We start from the raw sequence: 24,859 nt of genomic DNA on the forward strand, positions 1-24,859 counted from the left end.
CCAACCACAAAGATTAAGAGCCATGATGTCCTTTCTGAGATATTTTTACCACAGAGAAAAGCAAGAAAAGGAATTTTATCTATTTGCCAGCCCAAAGGTAGTATTTTGAAAATTAGGGTATTAAAAAACTCCCAGGGAATTATAGCAGTTCTTCTAATAACTGGAACCTCCTATGTATATTAAAGAGTAAATGGATAATTACTAAAGAATATGATTTATATTTTCATCAAGTTTTTAAAAAAATATTTTATTTATTTATTTGACAAGAGCAAGATAGTGAGAGCAGGAACACAAGCAGGGGGAGTGGGAGAGGGAGAAGCAGGATTCCCACAAAGTAGGGAGCCTGACGCTGGGCTGGATCCCAGGACCCTGGGATCAGGACCTGAGATGAAGGCAGACGCTTAATGACTGAGCCACCCAGGTGCCCTATTTTCATCAAGTTTTATGGCACTTTCTTAAGGATCTAACACACTCTTCTAACTGAGGGGTATGATAGGGAGAAGATAACTACCACAAAAGGAGAGAACGTCAGCATTTTACTTAATGAAAGCATGTAAAATGTTAAGACACTAAACTGTAAGTTGATCATTTCTGTAAAACTGAATTTCTGAAGAAATTAGAAAAACTATACAGTCATCAAAATGTAGGAAATTCATTTCTAGGTTCATTTCTAGGTTCTACATTCCAATATTTTTGTTAACACACACACAGACACACCCATGCATCTACACACACATATACATAGGCTGAGGATTTAATGACCATCTACTCCAAGTAGCTGGACTCACAGTATCTCTCTATATAATCACCCTTTCAGTGCAACCACTCTGGAAAACAGCATGGAGGTTCCTCAAAAAGTTGAAAATAGAGCTACCCTACGACCCAGCAATTGCACTACTGGGTATTTACCCTAAAGATACAAACGTAGTGATCTGAAGGGGCACGTGCACCCGAATGTTTAGAGCAGCAATGTCCACAATAGCCAAACTATGGAAAGAACCTAGATTTCCATCAACAGATGAATGGATAAACAAGATGTGGTACACACACACACACACACACACACACACACACACACACACACAATGGAATACTACGCAGCCATCAAAAGAAATGAATTCTTGCCATTTGTGACTACGTGGATGGAACTAGAGGGTATTATGCTCAGCGAAATAAGTCCATCAGAGAAAGACAATTATCATATGATCTCCCTGATATGAGGAAGTGGAGATGCAACGTGGGGGGTTTGGGGGGTAGGAAAAGAATAAGTGAAACAAGCTGGGATCGGGAGGGAGACAAACCATAAGAGACTCTCAATCTCACAAAACAAACTGAGGGTTGCCGGGGGAAGGGGGGTAGGGAGAGGGTGCTGGGGTTATGGACATTGAGGAGGGTATGTGCTATGGTGAGTGCTGTGAAGTGTGTAAACCTGGTGATTCACAGACCTGTGCCCCTGGGGCTAATAATACATTACATGTTTACAAAAAAATAAAAAAATTATTAAAAAAAATAATCACCCTTTCAATTTTTATACTCATTAAGTCTTCACACCTAAAGAAATGCAGTGATAATCATAAAATGATCATTAAAATATCACAGACAATATCTGCAAATTATATCACAAAAAGCTATTTTCTTAAGAAATACAAATGAAGGGGTGTGGGGGGGTGCTCAGTCAGTTACTTAACTTTCTCATATTCTCAGGTCTCATATTTGGCTCAGGTCATGATCCTAGGATCTCGAAATCCAGCCTCCCATCTTTGTAGGGCTCCATGCTAAGTGGTGAGTCTGCTTCTCCCTCTCTTTCTGCCCCTCCCCCAACTTGTGCTAGGGCAAGCACTCTCTCTTTCAAATAAATATATAAAGTCTTTAAAAAAAATACAAATCAACAAGTGAAGACCAATACTCCATTAGAAAAAGGAGCAAAGGATATGAATTAGGTAACTGATAAATACAAATGCCTCCTAAGAAGATAAAAAGCTACCTAATCTCGTTCACTCATAATAAGGAGAATGTAAAGTAAAACTATGGAATACAAATTTTCACCTGTAATTTAGAAAACACATCGTGTAGGAAAACAGACAATCTTACACAATGCTAAGGAGAGTGTGAATTGGTAAAACTCTATTGAAGACAATTTCATACTTTATGAAAATTATAAATGCATACTTCCTTGGAACCAGCAATTCTAATTTTTCTACATATATGATTATGAAAAAGAGCTTTAGGGGCGCCTGGGTGGCTCAGTGGGTTAAAGCCTCTGCCTTCAGCTCAGGTCATGATCCCAGGGTCCTGGGATCGAGCCCCGCATCCGGCTCTCTGCTCAGCGGGGAACCTGCTTCCATTCCTCTCTCTCTGCCTGCTTCTCTGCCTACTTGTGATCCCTGTCTGTCAAATAGATAAATAAAATATTTAAAAACCTTTTAAAAAAAAAGAGCTTTAGAACTATCCATTGCATTATTATTTGTAATAGCAAAAAATTGGAAATAATCTAGTAATTGTCAATAAAGGGCTGATTAAATCAATCAGAGTACATCCACACAACAGAATATTATGAAGACATAAAAGATATAAACACTATGTACAGATATGAAATGATCTCCACGATATATTAATAAATGAAAAAGGAAAGTTCAGAACAGCATAAAGAAGGAAGAAAAAATATTATATTCTTGTTAGTTATGGATAAAATATCTCTGTAAGGACGAAGAAGAAATAACAGTATATGTTGTCTATGGGACAGGGACTGTGTGGCCAGGAGGCGGAAGCAGAAGGGTACAATTTACTATTTTTGAAGAAACAGTACTCCTGGAGCGTTTGAACCTTGTAAATTTTTTTTTGTTAAAATAAAGTTAATTAAATTAAAGAATTTACGGGACAAGTAAAGATTCTTCTGCAACATTTTAAGAAGGGAGAGTAGTGATAACAGCAAAGACACCCAGGGCAGAGAGGGTAATTTAATTATTTCTGATAAGGTAAGTGCTTTGCACACTTATTAACATTCACAAAATAATAAATCAGTCAAAAAGAGACAGACATTGACACGGGCCCTGAAAAGTTAATAATGGATGATCTCATTAAAATGAACAAATGGTAACCTTACAAACAGACATCTGGTGGTAGTCCTTTCTTTCAAAACAGGGTATGTTCACCACTTGGAAGAACATAAATCCATTTTAGCTGTAGGGAGGAATTTCCAGCTAACTTAAATGCTACAATTTTATTACTGGAAGTGTTGTGAGCAGGCATGAAGAGAATGAAAGGGAGAGAATATGAGAAAGCAGATTAAAATAGACTTCAATATGTGAATGAGACAGAGGTCTTGTGGCTTTATCTTTGTGAGTGTAGTCAAGCAGAATAAATTCGGAAGTCATGTCACATGCACCTGCCTAAATGTAACTGAATGTGGTCACTGGCAATGGTATGACACAGGTGGATCTGATTATTGGCTTCTAAGAGAGGGCGGGTGGGAAATACTTAATTTTTTTTTTCCAACCAATTTCAGGTAATAAAATGTGGTTATTTGATTTTTTCAAAAAGATAGGAAATATTTGATGACAGTAGTCAATTCCAAAAACATTGTTTTTCCCCCTAGCAACAAGAAAGTTTATAGATATATGTGTGTGTGCATTTGCGTGCACGTGTGTACCTAATACTCTATTTTAGGTAAAATATTTGGTAATTATCTTACCTAGGATAAACTGAGCTCAAAGATTTCATCATGAAATTTTGATTTCTTATATAGGACTAATAATAACAGGACACTTAATGAGGGTCACAGTAGTAGTTGTTCATTATGTAGTATAAAAACACTCATATAATGTTGTGAAGATTTATAATGAGTCATGCTTATTTCCAATTCATTTCCTTACCCTGTAATTCCAGTATCTGGTCAAATATTAAACTGGCTTCAATATAAGCATCTAAAGATCATCCTTTCATCACAGGATTTTTATTAAATTTAGGGTAAGATTTAACCATTCAGAAGAATTTGAATGACAAGGTTTAAAATAAATTCATATATAACTAAGGATCACTTAAACATTCAGAAAATCAAGACACTGGCATACTGCTACTATTTTTACCTTTTTTTTTTTTAAGAACTAGATCTCATTTTTATAAATTTTTTATTTTGGGAGAGAGAGAGAGACAGAAACAGAGAGACAGAAAGAGGCGTCGACTTGGGAGGGGTATGGAGGGGAGAGAGGGAATCTTAAGCAGGTTCTACACCCATTGAGGCTCAATCTCACCACCCTGAGATCATGACCTGAGCCAAAATCAAGAGTTAACTGACTAAGCCACCCAGGTACCCCTGTATTTTAATTTTTCTAGAAGTTTTTATTTTTATTTGAGTATACCTGACACACAATGCTGTATTAGTGTCAGATGTACCATTTTGTAATTTGACAAGTTTATATATTACACTATGCTCACCACAAGTGTGGCTCCCATATGTGCCCTCACATCATTATTAAAATATCATTGACTATATTCCTTATTCTGTGCCTTTTACTCTGGTGCCTTATCCATTTTGTAACTGGAAGCTTGCATCTCTCACACACCTATACCCATTTTACCCAACCCCTCACCTTCCTTCCTCCTCTCTGGCAACCATCAGTTTGTTCTCTGTATTTATAGGTCTGATTTTGCTTTTTGTTTATTTGTTTTTTTTTTTTTTAGATTCCACTTATGAGAGGAATCATATAGTATGTATTTCTCAGTGTGAATTATTTCACTTAGCATAATGCCTTCTAAGTCCATCTATGCTGCTGCAAATGGCAAGATCTCATCCTTTTTTATGGTTGCATAATATTCTATATCTTGGCTATGGTAAATAACACTGCAATAAACATAGGAGTGCATATATTTTTTTTGAAATAAGTGTTTTCATTTTCTTTGGGTAAATACCCTGTAGTGGAACTACTAGATCATATGGTAATTCTATTTTTATTTTTTTGAGGAACCTCCATACTTTTTTCCACAGTAGCTGCAACAGTTTGCATTCCTGCCAACAGTGCCTAAGGGTTCCTTTTTCTCTACATCCTTCCCAACACTTGTTATTTCTTTCTTTTTTTTTTATTTTATTTTAGCCATTCTGACAGGCGTGAGGTGATATCTCACTGCAGGTTTGATTTATATTTCCCTGATGATGAGTGATGTTGGGCACCTTATCTTTTTACATGTCTCCTGGCCATATCTTCTTTGGAAAAATGTCTAATCAGGCTATTTTTTAATTGGATTATTTGGGTTTTTTTGGTGTTGAATTGTAGAAGTTCTTTACATATTTTGGATCTTAACCCTTTATTTGATATATAATTTGCAAATCTGTTCTCCCATTCACTAGATTGTCTTTTTATTTTACTGATGGCTTTGTCTGCTGTACAAAAAAATTTTTATTTTAATGTGGTCCCAATAGTTTATTTTTGCTTTTGTTTCCTTTAACTTAGGAAACATATCTAGAAAAATATGGCTATAGCTGATGTCAGAGAAAGTACTGCCTGTATATTCTAAGATTTTTATAGTTTCGAGTCTCACATTTAGGTCACTTTTTAAAAAGATTTTATTTTATTTATTTTAGAGAGCAAGAGAGTATGGAGAGAAGGGTAAAGGGAGAGGATGAGAGGGACAAGCAGACCCCTTACCCAGCACAGAGCCCAATACAGGGCTTGATCCCAGGACCCTGAGATCATGACCCAAGCCAGAACCAAGAGTCAGATGCTTAACTAAATGAGCCACCTAGGTGCTCCTCACATTTAGGTCTTTAATCCATTTTTGAGGGTTTTTTTGTGTGTGTGTATGGTGTTAGAAAGTGGTCCAGTTTCATCCTTCTACATGTAGCTGTCCAGTTTTCCCTACACTATTTGTTGAAAAGCCTGTCTTTTCCCCATTGTGTACATTTTCTTCCTTTGTCATAGATTAATTGACCATATAATCATGAGTTTATTTCTGGGCTCTCTATTCTACTCCATTGATCTGTGTGTCTATATTTGTGCCAGTTACCAAACTGTTTTAATTACGACAACTTTGCAGGACATCTTGAAATCTGGGATTGTGATACCTCTGACTTTGTTCTTTCTCAGGATTGCTTTTTGTTAGCTGGGGTCTTTCGTGGATCCATACAAATTTTAGGATTATTTATTCTAGTTTTGTGAAGAACACTGTGGGTATTTTGATAGGATTTCACTGAATTTGTAGATTGCCTTGGGTTATATGGCTATTTTAACAATATTAATTCTTCCAATCCATAAGCATGGAATATCTTTCCATTTATTTGTGTCTTTAGTTTCTTTCATCAGTGTTTTAGATCTTTCGCCTCTTTGGTTATAAGTTTATTCCTTGGTATTCTGTTCTTTTTGGTGTAATTGTAACATGGTTTTTTTTTTTTTAATTTTTATTTATTTATTTGACAGAGATCACAAGTAGGCAGAGAGGCAGGCAGAGAGAGAGAGGAAGGGAAGCAGGCTCCCTGCTGAGCAGAGAGCCCGATGTGGGGCTCGATCCCAGGACCCTGAAATCACGACCCGAGCCTAAGGCAGAGGCTTTAACCCACTGAGCCACCCAGGCGCCCCCACATGTTTTTAAAATTTCTCTTTCTTCTACTTCATTATTAGTGTATAGAAAGAATACCAATTTCTGGATATTATGTATCTTGCTACTTTACTGAATTTGTTTATTACTTCTAGTAGTTTTTAGATGGAATGTTTAGAGTTTTCTATGTATAGTATCATGTCTTCTGCAAACAGTGAAAGTTTTACTTCTTCTTTACCAATATGGATGCGTCTTATTTCTTTTTCTTGTCTGATTGTTGTAGCTAGGACTTTCCGTACTATATTGAATAAAAGGGCAAGAACAGACATTCTTGTCTTATTCCTGATCTCAGAGGAAAAGCTCTCAGTTTTTCACCACTGAGTACGGTGTTAGTTGTGGATTTTTCATATATGGTCTTAATTATGTTGAGGCATGTTCCCTGTAACCCCACTTTGTTGAAGAGTTTTTAATCACAAATGGATGTTGAATCTTGTCAGATACTTTTTCTGCATCTATTGAGATGACCATATCATTTTTATCCTTAGTGTTGCTGATGTGATGTATGATGTTGCAAATATTGAACTATCTTTGCATCCCTGGAATAAATCCTACCTGATCGTGGTGAATGATGACTTCATGTATAGTTGTATGCAGTTTGCTAATATTTTATTGAGGATTTTTGCATCTATCTTCATTGAGAATATCAGCCTTAGTTTTCTTTTTTGTAGGGTCTTTGGCTGGATTGGGGTTTAGGGTAATGCTGGCCTTGTAGAATGTATATGGAAGTTTTCTTTCCTCTTCTATCCTTTGGAATAGTTTGAAGAGAATACCTCTTCTTTATGTGCTTGGCAGAATTTACCCATGAATTCATCTGGTCCTGGACTTTTATTTTTTGGTAGTTTTTTTGTTTACTGATGCAATTTCATTACTCATAATTGATCAGTTCAGATATTCTGTTTCTTCCTGGTTCAGTTTTGAAAGACAGTATGTTTCTTAGAATCTGTCCGTGTCTTCTAGGTTGTCTAGTTTGTTGGCATGTTCTTTTTTGTAGTCTTCTCTTATAAATCCTAGGTATTTCTGTGGGGTCAGCTGTTACTTCTCTCTCATTTCTGACTTTATTTACTTGGGTACTTTCCCCCTTTTTTTTTTCATGATGAGACTGATTAAGAGTCTGCCAATTTTGTTTACTTTTTCAAAGAACCAGCTTTCAGTTTCATCTATCCTCTTCTGTTGTTTTATTAAGTCTCTGTGTCATTTATTTCTGGTTTGATCTTTATAATTTCCTTTTTCTTCTACTCACCTTGGCCTTTGTTCTTTTTCTAGTTCCTTTAGGTGTAAGGTTAGATTGTTTATTTGAGCTTTTTCTTGTTTCTTTAGGTAGGCCTCTATTGCTATTTACTTACCTCTTTAAACTGCTTTTGCTGTGTCTCAAAGAGTTTGGATGGTTATGTTTTCATTTTCACTTCTCTCCATGTATTTTTTATTTCTTCTTTAATTGCTTCACTGACCCAGTGGTTGTTTAATATGTTATTTAGTCTCCACATGATTGTGTTTTTCTAATTTTTTTCTTGTGATATATTTCCAGTTTCATACCTTTGTGGTTGGAAAAGATCCATGATTATGATTTTAATCTTCTTAAATTTATTGAGGCTCATGGGACACTTGGGTGGCTCAGTCAGTTAAGCATCCAATTCTTGACTCTGGCTCAGGTCATGATCTCGGGGTCCTGGGATCAAGCCCCATGTTGGGCTCCATGCTCAGTGAGCAGGGCATCTACTTGAGGATTCTCTTCTTCTCCCTCTCCCTTGACTATTGTGTGTGCTCTCCCTCTCAAGGAAATAAATAAATAAATCTTTTTAAAAAATTTATTGAGGCTCATTTTGTGGCCTAATATGTGATCTATCAGGAGAATGTTCTCTGTGGACTTGAAAACAATGTGTATTCTGTTCTTTTTGAATGGAATGTTATATACATATCTTTGTCCATTTGGTCCAATGTGTTATTCAAAGACACAGTTTCCTTACTGAATTTCTGTCTGGATGATTTATCCATTAATGTAAGTAGAGTGGTTAAGTCCCCTAGCATGGCCACCAATTTTCCTCTTTATGTCTGTTAATACTTGCTTTATGTATTTAGCTATTCCAGCTGTGGATTTTTCATGTATGGTCTTCATTATGTATTTAGGTGTTCCAGTGTTAGGTGTGTAGATTTTACGATTACTATAAACTCTTGTTGGATTGCTTCCTTTATCATTACATGTGTATTCCTTCTTTGTCTTATTTTGGTCTTTTTTAAAAAATCCATTTTGTTTGATATAAGTATTGCTACCCTGGCTTTTTTCACTTCCATTTGCATGGTGAGTGTTTTTCCATTCCTTCACTTTCATTTTATACATGTCTTTAGGTCTGAGGTAAATCTCTTGTAGGCAGCATATAGATGGATCTTGGTTTTATTTATTTTTTATCTGTCCTGCCACCTTATGTCTTCTGATTGGAGCATTTAGGGCATTTGTACTTAATTATTGATATATATGTACTTATTGCCATTTTTACATAGTTTTCTGGTTGTTTGTATAGTTCTCCTTGTTTCTTTCCTCTTCTCTTTTGCTCTCTTTCTGATTGATGAGTTTCTACAGTGTTCTGTTTGGCTTTCTTTCTCTTTATTTTTTGGGTACCTACCATAGGTTTTGGGTTTGTTACCATGAAGCTCATACATAACAACCTAAGGAAACAGCAATCTATATTAATTTGATGGTTATTTATGTTCAAACACATTCTTGAAAAACAAAAAGAGAAAAAAAAATCTTTTCCCCCCTTCTCTTCTCTTTTTACTCCCTTCTCCATGTTATTGTATATCTTTTTTTTTAAGATTTTATTTATTTATTTAACAGACAGAGATCACAAGTAGGCAGAGAGGCAGGCGGGGGGCGGGAGGGGGAAGCAGGCTCCCTGCTGAGCAGAGAGCCCGATGTGGGGCTTGATCCCAGGACCCTGGGATCATGACCTGAGCCGAAGGCCGAGGCTTAACCCACTGAGCTACCCAGGCACCCCATATTTTACATCTTTTTATTCATAATTTTCTCATGTCTAATTACAGCTATTTCCTTTACACTTGAAGGAGTTCCTTTAACATTTCTTTTAAGTCTTCTTTAGCGGTGATAAACTTCTTTATCTTTTGTTTGCCTGGGAAACTCTTTATCTCTCCTTCAAATCTGAATGATAACCTCACAGTATTCTTGGTTGTAGAGGATTCCCTTCTGGCCTGCAGTTTCTGCTGAGAAATTAGCTGATAGCTTTATAGGTTTTCCCTTGCATGTAACTTTTTGTTTCTCTCTGGCTACTTTTAAGATTCTCTCTTTAACCTTTGACGTTTTAATTATGTGCACAGTAATTATGTGTCGTGGTGTGGCTTCCTTGGGTTCACCTTGTTTGGAACTCTCTGTGTTTCTTGGACTTGGATGTCTAGGCATAATGCTACTTTTATTTTATTTTTTAAAAGATTTTATTTATTTATTTGAGACAGTGAGCAAGTGCGAGAGAGAGCATGTGGAGGGGGAGAGGGAGAAGAAGACTCCCTACTGAGCAGGAAGTCTGATATGGGCCTCTTGATCCCAGGACTCTGAGATCATGACCTGGGCCAAAGGCAGAGGTTAAACCAACTGAGCCACCCAGGTGCCTCTATTTTTTTTTTTTTTAATTCTTTATTTAAATCCAATTTAGTTCACCTATACTGTATTATCAGTTTCGGGAGTAGAATTTAATGATTCACCAGTTTAGGCATAATGCTAATTTAAAACAGTTGTAGCTATTTGCATTGGCAGAGGAAACAAAATGTTTCCTTCCTTAGGTTAGGTCCTCTCCTTAGGTGCTTCCACAGGGCCCTGCATTCACTCACTGTGGCCCTCATCACAGTGTTGGAATGGCTGCTCTTATACTGTTATTTCTACTTGAGTGTAACTTCTGTGAGGACAGAAACCATGTTTATCTCATTCATTATTGTGTCCCCAATAAAAATGCAAGGAATAATGGCACTTTATGCAGAGCTCATTGCGAGAACTACATGAATTAATGCACGTATAAATCTTAGAGCAGAATCTAACACAGAGTAAGTATGGAATAAATGTTAGCTATTATTAACTACAGTGGCACCTATCACACAGGAGGCACATTAAATATCTGTTGTATACATGAATGAATTTTGCCAACTGATTCTAATTCTGAAATTGAGTGCTTCTTTACTCAAGAGCATTTGTGACAGTTAAGTGCTGTTACGTTCTCTCAAACTTTGACAAAACCACCCAGTGCCCTCACTGCTTCTCCCATGTTGAGGTTTATAGACACATCTTTCATATCTTCCTCACCTCCCATCTCCAGATCCATTTTTGTAGTTTGTCATTATTTCTAAAACATTAAAAAGTAGCACTAATCCCAATTCTTTCCATCACCATAAGCAGCTAATTCATTATAATTTATTATAATAGTAATTACAGTGTACTATGATAAGTGCTAGTAGCAAAAGCAGACCACTCTGTGAATGAATACAGAGAATAAAGAAATTAAATCAGAAAAACCATTTTAGAGTAGTAGACATTTGAGTTAGGTTGTAAGAATAAGTAAGCATTTTCTAAGTGAGAGAAGAGGGGAAAGAGGCAATTCAGGTAAATAAGAAGCCCCTGGGTGCTCAGGGAGTGGAAGAGAGGGTGCATATAAGAAGAGTGAATCAAGAGTTGTGCATATGAGAACAGTAAATGAAGAGTAAAATCAGGGCCTGATTGTGAATGCTCCCCTGTGTCACTTTCTACCTACAAGTCTAAACTTTCTACCTACAAGTACCAAGTATCCAACAAGATCTCCACATAGGGGCGTAATGCTGGTGGGCAGACTGCATATGAAAAGAGAAATAACATCAGGAGGTGCTGCCATGGCCCAGGCACTGCTTTGTGCCTACAGAGGAAGGCACAAAGCAGTGAGAACATGAAGGAGGCTCTGCATTCTGGAGACAAGTCAAGAGTGTCAGGGGACCAAGATTCAAGATAGCTGGCATGAAAGAAGAGCTACGATAGCTGAACCACAGATTCTCTAATTCATTCAACAATGATCAACTATTTACAGAGGCCCTATTATACTGGGATACAGCAGTGAATTAGAGAAAAAAGGTCTCTGCCCTTGGTGAGATAATTTTCTAGTTGGCAGACACCAATGAGTAAGAAAACTGTGATAGCTGTGAGGAAGGAAATAAACAGGATAACTGATTTTAAGGAAAAAGGCTGAGTGTGATAAATATATAAGAGTACAGAGAGCAGACCTGAGGCTACTTTCAGCTTAGGCTTGAAGGATGCAAATAAAAGACCATAATCAAAATGGTGAATGAAGACAGAATTTATAAGAGGAGTTTAAGATGTCAGTAAGAAACGAATTAAGCACCACACTTGAGAAGAGATCAAAGATCATTATAATCAGATAATCAGAAGGTGACACCTGTAGAAGCTGCCTCTGAAGAAATCTAAGATGGCTTAACTATATACATATCTTATCTCTTAAAGATCAAAACGTTTGGAATATTCTACTTTAGTTCTCAGGTTGTTTATGTATATGACACAAGAAAGCGCAAGGGGAGAGAAAGTTTCATCACATTGAGTACACAATTTCCTAAAAAACAGAAATTATTACTTTATTTTTATTTTTTGAGAGAGAAAGAGAAAGTGCATGCACACGAGAGTGGGGGTAGGGGCAGAGGGAGGAAGAAAAAGAATCTTAAGCAGGCTCCATGCCCAGAGGGGCTCCACACCACCCAGAGATCATGACCTGAGCCAAAATAAAGAGTCGGATACTTAACCAACTGAGCCACCCAGGTGCCCCCAGAAATTATGGCTTTAAAGTCTATTTTACATGCCTTCTAATATACTTTCTTATTGCAATAATATGAACATATAATGTTTCACAAATCTGAATTATTTTTACTGTTTGTTCATTTATGACTAATATTGTATCAGGAATTTCTTCTTTACTAGGACTTTTTTTTACCATTCATTTTTAAATACAGAATTTTTAGTGGCTACTGACATCAATATAGTAGTAACATCAATATTGAGTGTTATAGCTCAATGTTGACAACATCGAGCTTTTCTTTAAAATCTACAACACTGAATTGCTTTCCTACAGAATCCAACTCAAGTTTAAAATATGATGTAAAACAGTATGAAATATATTATAAAATGGTAAACAAAAACTTCATAGCAAATTTTACTCGGCATACACTTAAAATGTTTGTCTGTATATATTTTGCCTATACAATAAAACTGTTCCAAAAATGAGAATGAATAAAACAAAGATTTAGTTCCATGAACTACTTTCTGCAGAAAAGTTTATGACTGGAGGAGTCTTAGGGTATCCAAATGCCCTCTCCTCCCTTTCTAAAGATAAGTGGACAGAAATCTAGCAAAGGCTATGTGATGTAAGTCACATGAATAATGAGTGAAATAAAATGGTTCGCCAACCATAAAGGGGCTTTTAAAAAATGATCACTGTTAATATAAATATTATAAATATAAATTTTAAAGTGAGTTATTTGCTTAAAAAAAGGATTCTTCCATTAAAATACTCTTTTTTTTGAGCAATTTTTTATTAATTACTTTTATTGACATATAATGTATTCTTTGCCCCAGGGGTACAGGTCTGTGAATCACCAGGTTTACACACTTCACAGCACTCACCATAGCACATACCTTCCCCAATGTCCATAACCCAACCACCCTCTCAATACCCCCCTCCCCCCAGCAACCTACTCTTTTTATACACTATACTTTTCTGATACACCAACTTTTTCCTTTTCTACTACAGTAAATAAAGTTATACCACTACTGTGAAACAATGTATTTACTATAGAATTGGGGTGCGCATTCAAGCATGCTACACACTCTCAACCAAAAGGCAATGATGGTTAGAGCATGCTAGGAACATATTGGAATAAAATCAACTGACTTCTACTAATCTTAAAATTATTTTATTTCAGTCTTGACATTTCTATGACGCTTCTGTCTTTTCCCATCTCCCATCTTCATATTATTCGTACCTAAACTTAACATGATACCTTCCCCTCCTGCCACCCCCTTCCCATTTATGTGCATGTGTAAGACAGACAGACAGACAAGACACACACACACACACACACACACACACACGTATATACACACACAAACACACAAGTTCTTCTCTCCCAGCTCCAAATTTTATTCTCTGGTTCCTACAAACTTCTTTCCAATCCCACTCAGAAGCCTGTATTAACGTATACATTTACATTTTCCTTCAGGAACTCTCTTCAACTTTGTTCCAATACAGTCTACTCTATGTGACTGTTCTTATAGGAAAACAGCAGTAACACATTAGAACACATTCACGGGGATGAAGATGGAAACGCTGGCATCAGAAGTGTTGAGAGTTTACTTCTATGTTAGTCCCTAATCTCTCTAAACTTCAGTTTGCCAAGCTGCAAAGTAAGAGTCACAGGATTACTCATGAGGATTAAATGGAGGAAGCAACAGAGGTCATTTTATAGCTGTAGGACTATAATACAGGAAAGCAGTAGGGATTATAGTTTGAGGAACTGATAGATAATTTCATTTAATAATAATAACCAGGGACTGAAGATCAAACACTACCTAGAGAGCAATGGAATAAAGGACACTATCATTTATGTAACTTCCTTTTTTCCAATAAAAAGCTTACATTCGAAATTGCCAAGCTAAATGCTCCACTTCCTGGCATACATGCTCACCAGCCACATTTGCTGGTAGGGTTGGGGCGGTGGCAGGTTACTGGCAGTAGGGCACAGGCTGTCTCTTCTTTCATACAACCTGATGCACTAAATGGATTGTTTAGCCAGTCCCTCCATCTATAATTACGTACAAGGATATCAAATTGCTTATGAGACATAGTAATACGTACTTACTTTCAAGGATATCAAATTGCCTTTGAGACACAGTAACAGCAGCCCTATCCAAAACTTTTCTATCATTCACAGAATAACCTTAATGGATTTCATTCATTGTTTAAGAAGGAAATCATCACATCACGAAAAGATTAGAATGAAAATGAATTTGCTTTCTAAATAAATAGATGATGAACTATAAAGTCCTATGCTTTGTAAAGTAAGCCAAGTCTAATAAACATAATTACTATGTCATAGAACAACTATAACACTTGGGAATAGATGATGGGTTTTACTTATATTTAAATAAACTGGCCAACTGAGAATATAAGAAATTTTTTTTAAATTTTTTTTTAAAGATTTTATTTATTTGTTTGACAGACAGAGACCACAAGCAGGCAGAGAGGCAGGCAGAGAGAGAGAGGGAGAAGCAGACTCTCCGCTGAGCAGAGAGCCCGATGCGGGGCTCGATCCCAGGACCCTGAGATCACGACCCGAGCCGAAAGCAGAGGCTCTAACCCACTGAGCCACCCAGGCACCCCGAGTATATAAGAAATTTAACGTGAAGTACTTTTAGTTGATGAAATCAGGATTATTAGCTATGGAGCTCAAATGTTTTGATACTAAGATTTTACCCTAATTTTATACACACACACACGCAGGTACAAGGCAGTGTGAAACATCACTGATGATCAGATAATCAACTTGTTAAATCAGAGGTTATCACTTTGAAAATTCTGCTTGTTATATACCAACTCAAGGTACAGAAGAAATGCTGATTCTTAAAATGTATAGGCATACCCCAGAGATATTGTGGGTTTGGTTCCAGGTCACCACAATAAAGCAAATATCAAAGTGTGAGTCACATGAATATTTTTGTTTGCCCAGTACATACAAATGTTTATACTATATTCAGTCTATTAAGTGTGTAATAACGTTATATCTAGAAAGATAATGGATATACCTTGATTTAAAAATACTTTATTGTTAAAAAAGGCTGAATATCATCTGAACTTTCAGCAAGTCATAATCTTTTTGTTGGCAGAGGGTCCTTTCCTTGCTGCTCTGGCTGCTGACTGATCAGGGTGGTGACTGCTGAAGGCTGGGGTGGCTGTGGCAATTTCTTCAAATAAGACAACACTGGAATTTGCTGCATCAAGTGATTGTTCCTTTCACAACTTCTCTGTAGTAAGTGATATTGTTTGATAGCATTTTACCTGCAGTAGAACTTCTTTCCAAATTGGAGTCAGTCCTCTCAAACCCCACCGCGTTATCAACGAAGTTTATGTAATATTCTAAGTCCTTTGTTGTCATTTCAACAATATTCACAGCATCTTCGCCAGGTATAGGTTCCATCACAAAAAACCCCACTCTCTGATATTATAATAGTGTTGCGTGGTGACAGATGGTCACTACATTTGTGGTGAGCAAAGCATAACATATACGGATGTCCAATCATTATGCTGTACCCCTGAAACTAATGTAACATTGTGTGCTGACTCCATTCAAATAAAACAATTTTTTATAAACCACATCCTCTGTTTATCCATAAGAAGCAATTCTTCCCCCATTAAAGTTTCATTATGGTGAGATTATAGCAAGTCAGTCACATTTTCAGGGCTCCACTTCTAATTCTGGTTCTCTTGTTATTCCCACCACATCTGTAGTTACTACTTCCACTGAAGTCCTGAACCCCTCAAAGTCATCCATGACAGTTGGAATCAACTTCTTCCAAACTCCTGGCAATGTTGATGTTTTGACCTCTCCCCATGAATGTTTTTAATGGCATTTAGAATGGGGAATCCTTCCTAGAAGGTTTTCAATTGACTGTCCAGAGCCATCAGAGGCATTATTTATTGTAGCTAGAGCCTTATAAAATTTATTTCTCAAGTAATAATAAGACTTGAAAGTTAAAATTATTCCTTGATCTATGAGCCGCAGAATAGATGTTGTGTTAGGAGGCATGAAAACAACATTAATCTCACTGGACATCTCTATCAGAGCTTTTGGGTCGCCAGTCAGTACACAATAATATTTTGAAAGGAATCTATTTTTTTAAATAGGTCCTAACCGTGGGCTTAAAATATTTTGTCAACCTTGCTATAAACAGATGTGTTGTCATTCAGGCTTCGTTGTTCCATTTATAAAGCACAGGCAGAGCAGATTTAGAATAATTCTTACGGGCCCTAGGATTTTCACAATGGTAAATGAACACTGGCTTCAGTGGAAAGTCATCAGCTGTATGAGCAATGAACAAGAGAGTCAGCCTGTCCTTTGAAGCTTTGAAGTCAGGCACTGATTTCTCATCTTTAGCTGTGGAAGTCCTAGACAGAATCTTATTCCAACAGAAGAACAACTATCTTAGCTAGACCTTCTAGGTAACTTGCTGTAGCTACAGCGACACTTGCTGCTTCAACTTCTACTTTTATGTTACGGAGATGGCTTCTTTCCTTAAACTTCATGAATCAATCTCTACTTGTTTTGAACTTTTCTTCTGCATCCTCTTCCCCTCTCTTAGCTTCAAAGAACTGAAAAGTTAGGGTCTGGGTCTGGATTAGGCTTTGGCTTTAGGGAATGTTGTGATTGGTTTGATCTACCCAGACCGTTAAAACTTTCTCCGTAACAGCATTTCCTTTCTTAATTAATATATACACTGGAGTAGCATTTTCATTTCTTTTAAGAACTTTCCCTCTGCATTCACAACTTGGCTAACTGGTACAAGAGGCCTATCTTTTAGCTTATCTCAGCTTTTGATATGCCTCCCTCATTAAGCTTAATCATTTCTAGCTTTTTGATTTAAAGTGAGAACTGTGCAACTTTCCCTTTCACTTGAACACTTACTGGCCCTTATAGGGTTATTTATTGGCCTAATGTCAATATCATTGTGTCTCAGGGAATAGGGATGCCCAAGGAGAGGGAGAGAGATGGGGAACAGCCAATTGGCGGAATAGGCAGAATACACCTTTATCAATTAAGTTTGCTGTCTTATCTGGGCAGTTTGTGGTGCCTTAAAACAATTACAATAGTAACATTAATGATCACTCGTCACAGATCACCATAACAAATACGACAAGAATGAAAAATTCTGAAATACTATAGGAACTACTAAATGTGACACGGAGACAAGAAGTGAGCAAATACTGTTGGAAAAACGTTATTGATAGACTTGCTTGACACAGGGTTGCCACACACCTTTAACTTCTAAAAAATAAACAAAACCCACAGTATCTGTGAAATGCAATGAAGTATGCCTGTATAAAGCATTTTAAGATCTTTAGAAAAAACATCATATTAACAGAGTATTTTAGTATGAGTGTGAATTTAGTGCTCTTAAAATGGCCACCATATATACATGAACACATATGGAAATAATCGTAATTTCAATAAAGCAGCATACATTGCAGAGGGCGAAAAATCCATCTGGACCACAATAAGAGTTTACTTCCAAAATCTCAGTGCTGACAAGCAATTTATGTAATATAAAATCTGTAATTAAATGGTACAGAATGTTCTTAAGTGTCAGGATTTCCACATATTTTATAACTTACCTTATCAAGATTAGTAAATGTATTTTTATGTTCAATTTAAAGAATATCAAGAGCACTCAAAGACCTTATCTATGTCTTCATAAAAGTTACTCATTTTACTAGAAATATTTTGGCTGAAATGTTTCTAGAATCACAAAAGCTTTCAAAACTGACTTCTTTCAATCAGACAAAAACACAGATAAAATGTATAAATTATTTCAGTTCAACAAACACTGCTGGACTGTTTCCTATGTGCATATACTACACTAAGAGTCATAACATAAAGATGATTTAAAACACAGTCATCCCAAGAAGCACCTGGTCCAGCTGTGGAGAAAAAAAAGCACAAAGACGTAAGCAAATAACTACCACAGAGTATGAGAAATGCAAGACTGAAGGATGAATTAGACATAGAGGAACTGGAGGATATAAAACTCTGTTGGTTGGAGGGTGGTCATGAATATTTCACAAAGGACGCAATACATGAGCCAGATAAATGGACAAATAGGAGTTCCCCAAGCAGACAACGGGAGAAGAGAATTCCAGGCAGAAAGAACAGGATGTGCAAGGGTCACAGACCTACAATAGCATGATGTATTCAGAAACTCTGAGTAATTTTGACTGAACAGTACAAAATGCAAAGAAGAGAGTGTTGAAAAGGACAATAAAAATATACGTAAAGGAAACAGGATGAAGGGTCCTGTGTGCAACAGAGTGGAGTTTAAATTTTAGTCTATAGCTGATGGGGAGCCATATTAATCAGGGAAGCAACATGGTTCTTCTGAGTTGCCAGGCGTCTCACAGTCAGGTAAGGAGCCAAACCAAAAGTACCTGCAACGGTGCAAACAAGAGGCCAAAAAGGATGTTTTGCTTCTCTTGTTCCATTTTTCCCCCTCAGAATGACACCCCACAGGTGACATGGAGGCAGGTGGGGGAAATCCTCTCAAGGAGCAGCGGACAAAAACACTCTCACCATTTTATGGACCTGAGGGCTGGTGGGAGGTAAAGAAGGAAGTACAGAAAGAGAAAGTTCTGACTTACAGGGGAGGAAAGCATGTCAGTCAAGGCCCTGGTGAAGGCACCTGGGCTAGGGATGCAGGTGTGTGGATGAGCATGGCTGGCCCAGAGGGGATGCTCAATTGCCTTGCCATTCCCTCAAGAAAACCAGGGTGCAGAACTCTGGCTGTGTACCAAGTCAAATGTGGGAGGGCAGTTTCAGCTAACCTGTGAAAGATAGCCTATGGTCACACATAGGGAGGGGCCTGAGCTGGACTCCTTGGGTCAGACCTGTGATCTACAAGAATCACTCATGGACAATTATGAAAAATGAAACTGATGAAGAGGATTCACAATGATGAGGGGACTGGTGGGAGGCTAGTGTAACGATCCAGGTTGGACACGTGACCCGAACTCCTGGTAAAGTGACTGAACCTAGTCCACCCAGGAAAGGAAGTACATCCAGGAAGGGCTGATAAACTGGGAGAAAAATGGGGGAGTCAAGAGACTGGAAAATGGTCTCAGATGGCAGTGAGGGCTAGAGCTCCGATGGGCCAGAGGTTACAGTTAGGAAGGGGGAGTGAGAGCCCAGGATTTCCAAGGTAGAATAATCACAGGTGCTTATAAGGCCTTAAGTGTGTTCACGTAAGCAGAGTAGTGAAGTAGAGGGGAAGTCAAGGATACAGAGCTATAGTTTCTTTTATCAAAGAAATCACACAAGATGGTGGCAGATGACTGTTGGGTGCACAACTAATGAATCGTTGAATACTACATCGAAAACTAATGATGTACTATAGGCTGGCTAATTGAACATAATAATAAAAAAATAAGTTAATTAAAATAAATAAATAATGTTAAGCACGCAATTGGGGGAAAAAACCCCAAAACTTGGAGATATAAATATCTGGAGATATTTAATGTATATTATATATAATGCATTATATATTTTATATATTATTTTATTATGTATTATATAAATATATATAAATATGCATTACATTTATATATAATAATATATTATATAATGTATATATGTATAATATATGGAGATATTTTAAATATATATTATACATTTTAACTGTATTTTTAAATGTATATTTTTCCTTTACAGAAAATCAGACGGTGTATCAAGAGAACAATTTTCTATTCTGCCTAAAGGTTTGGAAATGTATGTGTCAGAAACAAAGTCGACCAATAAAATCTATACCAAATAGTTAGGAAAAAAATAACAGAAGTGGACAGCACGAGTCTTCTGCACATGAAGAGCAGTTGTTTGGAAGCAGTAGAGGAGAGAGAGAATCTTACCAACCTTCATACCTACCAATCCCTGCGGGGCAGAGAGAGGAAGCTATGCCAGAGAGCAGCTTTCCAAGAGAGGGAAGCAGCAGAAAGCACTACCCTCAGGGAAGGGAGCATTCTGAGAAGAGCCTGAGGGCACTGAGGAGTCCTCTCTAAAAATGGAGCAGTTTCCAGAGACAAAAATGGAAAAAGTGAGGAAACAGAGTAGGAGATGAGAAAGCAGGACAGAACCAGAATCTACAGAGAGCTAAATCTGGGATGGTGTCAGAGGATGACTTGACGAGATGGGGCTGGAACGGTCTCAGGGGCCCCAGCCTCGGTCAGCGCCAGGCCAGTCTCTGTGGGTACTGCCACACAGCTACCAGCCACTGTTGTTTTACTCTGCTTGTGAGATTTTTATTTAAATAAACTCTGAAAATGTTTAAATTTCTTTCTTGGAACGTGTTTGACAAAGTTCTAATCAACAGCAAAAAAAAATTTTTTTTAGCTTACTGGAACAGAATAGAAAAAAACACTTATTAACATGATTCTTAAAGCTCAGAAATGGTTGTTGAGAATGTACTTGTTGGAAGGACTTCAACGGTGCATTTAATTTACTCTATTAACCCCACAGGACTATACTTATACCCTAAAAATAACACTTGTTTCTCTGGAGAAGGCAATCTCAAACTTAACAAGCTGGGGAAGACAATGACAAGCTTTAAAGGTAATCTTTTCTACTAAACCTTAATTGAGGATGTACTTCTGGATGTTTACTCCGAAGCATTTAATTGGATCTTACATCCTCTGGTTCTGTCCAAGAGGAAAAGCTAGCCCATGATGTATTTATAATTATTTTTCAAATAACACATAGTTTACCCTTTCCCACCCTTGAAGGCTTTCATCTTGGTCTAACTCTATAAAACCTAAAAAAAATAAACATAGCTTTTCATTGGCCTATAACAAAAAGACAAACTATGAGCAGCATTCAGGCTAGGACAGAAAAGGAATGCTCAGAGCTCTTATTCATACATATAAAATGGATTTCTTTAAGGTTGTTCTGGATGACACATCTGTCACTACCAGAGCAAATTAATTAGTCTTACTAGGCTAGTATAGGTTAATATTTTCTTTCCACTCTTACACATCCTACTGTATCCCTCCTCAAACTCTCTCATCGTAAGGTTTAAACTAGTGCTTCAGATAAATTCTGTACTTTAGTCCTAAAAGAAATGATACCCACCACCTATCATATACTGAGCTCCTACTGTGTGCCAGATGCTATGCTGCTTTATATAGATCTCATGAATCTTCACAGCCATCTGTATGATGTATAATGGTGATTCAACATGTAAATAAATTAGAGTGTTTCTCTTTGGACTCTACACATAACAGTTTAACTCTCAGACACTGAAGAAGAATAATGAAAGAAAACAGGAAAAATGAGATTATCAGCTATATTAATATTAATTCCAATCAGCTCCATTAAATATTTATCCAAATGCACTATAAAATATTTAAATTATCAAATGTGTCATCTCCTTCCTGAGTCTTTATCCCTTCCCCAAAAAGAAATTATTATAGCTTTTAAAATCGAAAGAGTGGCAAAAAGACAGTGAGAAGCAAGTCATACAGGAAACTGAACTAAATCAGTAGCATTTTATATCTCATTTGTAATGAAGCTTTACAAAAATCTGTTTTATAAAATGGATTCACACACTTTCATTTAAACATTTCAATTAAAAAAATTGAGAACAAATTAATTTTAAACAAAATCAGAAATGAAAGAGAAGAAATAACAAAACCACAGAAATACAAAGAACAAGAAAATATTATCAAAAATTATATGCCAACAAATTGGACAATCTGAAAGAAATGCATAAATTCCTACAAACATACAACCTCCCAAAACTGAATTAGGAAGAAAGAAAATTCGAACAGATGAATTACCAGCAATGAAATTGAGTAAGTCATTAAAAACTCCCAGCAAACAAAAGCCTGGGACCAGACAGCTTCATAAGTAAATTCTATCAAACATGTAAAGAAGAGTTAATATTTATTCTTCTCAAGCTACTGCCAAAAAATAGAAGGAAAGCTTCCAAATTCATTCTATGAAGCCAGCATTACCCTGACACCAAAACCAGATAAAGACACCACAAAAAAAAGAGAACTATAGGCCAATATTTTTGATGAACAGAGATGCAAAAAAATCCTCAACAAAGTACTAGTAAATGGAATCCAACAACACAGTAAAAAAGTCATTCACCATGATCAAGTGGGTTTTATTCCTAGGAAGCAAAAGTGGTTCAATATTCACGAATCAATCAATGTGGTATATCACATCAAGAAGTTTTGGATAAAAACCGTATGATCATTTCAACAGATGCAGAAAAGCATCTAACAAAGTAAACATCCCTGCATGATAACAAATCATCAACAAAGTAGATTTAGAGGGAAAGGCCATATATGAAAAACCCACAGCTAATATCATACTCAATGCTGAAAACCGAGATCTTTTCCCTTAAGATCAGGAACAACACAAGCATGTCCACTCTCACCACTTTCTTTCAACATAGTCCTAGCAATCTGACAAGAAAAAGGAATAAAAGTCATCAAAATCGGTAAGGAAAAAGTAAAACTTACACTATTTGCACATGACATGACACTATATATAGAAAACACTAAAGATTCCACCCCAAAACTACTAGAACTGATAAATGAATTAGTAAGGCAAAGGATACAAACTCAGTGTACAGAAATCTGCTGCATTTCTATACATTAATAATGAAGCAGCAGAGAGAGAAATTAAGAAAACAATCCCCCCCAAAAAGAAAAGAAAATCAATACCACTTACAATGACACCAAAAATAATAAAATACCTAGGAATACACAAATAAGGTGAAAGATCTGCACTCTGAAAACTGTGAAAGAAACACAAGACAACATAAACAAATAGAAAGATATTCCACACTCATGGATTGGAATATCGAATATTGTTAAAATGTCCATATTACCCAAAGCAATCTATAGATTTAATGCAATTTCTATCAAAATACCAACAGCACTTCTGACAAAACTGGAATTTAATGTAATTTCTATCAGAATACCAATAGCACTTTTCACAGAACTAAAACAAATAATCCTGAAATTTACATAGAACCACAGAAGACCTCCAACAGCCAAAGCAATCTCGAAAAAGAAGAAGAAAACTGAAAGTATTACAATCACAAATATCAAGATATACTATTAAGCTACAGTAATCAAAACAATACAGAACTGGCATAGACACTGAAAAAATATATAGAAGAGAACAGAATAGAAAACCCAGAAATAAATCCATGATTATATGGTCAATTAATCTTTGACAAAGGAGACAAGAGTATGCAATGGGAAAAGAGTCTCTTCAACAAATGGTATTGGGGGAAACTGGACAGTTCTGTGCAAAAGAAAGAGACTTGGACCACTGTCTTTCACCATACACATAAATAAACTCAAAATGCATTAAAGACCTAAATGTGAGTCTTGAAACCATAAAAATCCTAGAAGAGAGCACAGGCAGTAATTTTGATGACATTGGCCATAACAAAATTTTTGGAGATTTGTCTCTTGAGGCAAAAGAAACAAGAGCAAAAATAAGTAATTGGGATTATATCAAAATAAAAACCTTCTGCACAGCAAAGGAAACAATCAACAAAACTAAAAGACAAGGTAACAAATGGGGGAAGATATTTGTAAATGACATATTCAATAAAGGTTTAGAATTCAAAATATATAAACAACTTATATAACACAGAAAAAAAACCCCAAACAATCCAATTAAAAGAATGGGCAGAAGGCATAAATGGACATTTCTCCAAAAGCACCCAGATGGCCAACAGAAACATGAAAAGATCCTCACCATCACTCATCGTCAGGGAAATGCAAAATCAAACCCACAATGAGATAACACCTTATATCTGTCAGAATGGCTTAAATAAAAAATACAAGAAACAACAGGCGTTGGCAAGGAAGTGGAGAAAAAGGAACCTTTGTACACTGTTGGTGGGAATGCAAACTGCTGCAGCCACTGTGGAAGACAATATGGAGGTTCCTCAAAAAATTAAAAATAGAATTACCACACGATCCAGTAATTCCACTAGTGGGTATTCACCCAAAAAATAGGAAAACACCAATTCAAAAAGGTATATGCACCCCTATGTTTACTGAAGCATTATTTACAATAGCCACGTTATGGAAGTAGCCCAAGTGTCCACAGATAGATAACCGGATAAAGATGATGTGGTACAGATATACAATGGAATATTATTCAGCCATACAAAAGAATGAGATCTTGCCATTTGCAACAACATGGATGGATCTAGACGGCATAATGCTAAGCCAAAGAAGTCAGAGAAAGAGAAATACCATATGATTTTACTCACATAAAATTTAAGAAACAAAACAGATGAACAAAGGAAAAAGAGACAAACAAAAAAACAGATTCTTAACTACAGAGAACAAACTGATGATTGCCAGAGGGGAAGATGTGAAGGAGATTAACAGTACACTTAGGGTGATCACTGAGTACTATATAGAATTGTTCAATCTTTCATTATAATATATGT

General features: G+C 36.5%; 1 protein-coding gene across 2 annotated transcripts in view; it reads right to left on the reverse strand.

The window, feature by feature from the left end:
* SPIRE1 (spire type actin nucleation factor 1) overlaps positions 1–24,859 on the reverse strand; it is a 190,585-nt gene that overhangs the window by 69,009 nt on the left and 96,717 nt on the right. The window lies entirely within an intron of this gene.

Source organism: Martes martes (assembly GCF_963455335.1).
Source record: "Martes martes genome assembly, chromosome: 13".
NCBI lineage: Eukaryota > Metazoa > Chordata > Mammalia > Carnivora > Mustelidae > Martes > Martes martes.